Raw genomic sequence first — 1267 nt, 5'->3', positions numbered from 1 at the left:
CCCCCCCCCCCCCCCCAGAGGTAGCAGGGGGATGGACTAGTCTCCAAAGGGACGGGACAGAAGTGCCACTATTTGTGGGTTTTAAATCAAGCTTAGCACTAAGGTTGTAGATGTCCAGTAAAGAACCATCATGTATTGGTACCTGGGGACAACTGAATGGCTACATCCACAAAGGGATTTAGGTGCCTAGTTGTGAAGGTACATTTAAATATGCAAAACACCTGCTCAGTTAATGCCTAAACCTGGAGATGCTTAATGGCCCTAGGCCCATACGCTGCTGCTGGGTATGGTCCCATGCCACCTAAATGGCTGCTGGTGCACATGTGCAAAGCTGCCCAAGGCCTGATGAGGCTAAACTCCTCAGTGCCTCACTCATGCCTAAGCCTCAGTGAGTTTCACACACTAGCCATGCCCCACTCAACTCACCTGCTAGTCCAAGACTAGCAGGTATGGTCAGTGCATGCCCACCCCACACAAAGGCCACTGTTAGGCTGGTGAATATTACATTGTGGCCCAGTGGGGCAGCGGGACATGCTCTTTGGAGACCCACATTCCAGGCCCCTTCTCTGCATCCATGACTAACTCTTGAAACTGTTTCACAATGTATGCAACAGCAGTGCTTGAAAGCCCCACCCCTAGAAGCCACTGGTCAGGACACCCTCCCCTGGGAGGTTCAAGTCCTTGCTCTAAACTAGACCAACTGAGTATTTGACCCCCAGGTTTTCCACCACCTGAGGCTAAGGGTGGCACAGCACCACTATCACCTTGGCTTTCTTTTTTTTTTTTTCTGGCAAGAAAAGGCTGATGTGATTTAGGCACCTAACTCCCAGAGAGGGTTCACAGTTGACAATCCTGAGTGGAGGGAGGTGCCACAGTCCAGCCCAGAATTAGGCATTTAAATCCCTTTAAGGGATGGAGTTTAATTCGTACTCACTTCCTCCTACTAGCTTAAGCAGCACCCGCTCTGCGTGCTGGCTTTTGTGGCTCCCATTCTTGGGCACCTATATTGGCCCCTGCATTGTTGGGCAAATCTGGGCACCTAACTTAGAGCTGTTAAGTCCAGTGGATAGGAGGGTGTCTAGATGTTAGGCTGAGTATTTACACCACCTAAGTCTCCCTTGTCACTCCCATCCTAGGTAATCTACCCAATAGGTGTTTACTACCTGTCAACCCTTTTGGCATCCTCCCCTCTTAAACTATCTGCAGTCCTTTATTTTCTCTGTTGAATTCACACGTAGAATTAAAATACAAACAGAAAGCAGTTGAG

The sequence above is a fragment of the Chelonoidis abingdonii genome, chromosome 1 (genome assembly GCF_003597395.2).
Source record: "Chelonoidis abingdonii isolate Lonesome George chromosome 1, CheloAbing_2.0, whole genome shotgun sequence".
In the NCBI taxonomy this organism is placed as follows: domain Eukaryota; kingdom Metazoa; phylum Chordata; order Testudines; family Testudinidae; genus Chelonoidis; species Chelonoidis abingdonii.
This window is presented reverse-complemented; position numbering follows the sequence as displayed.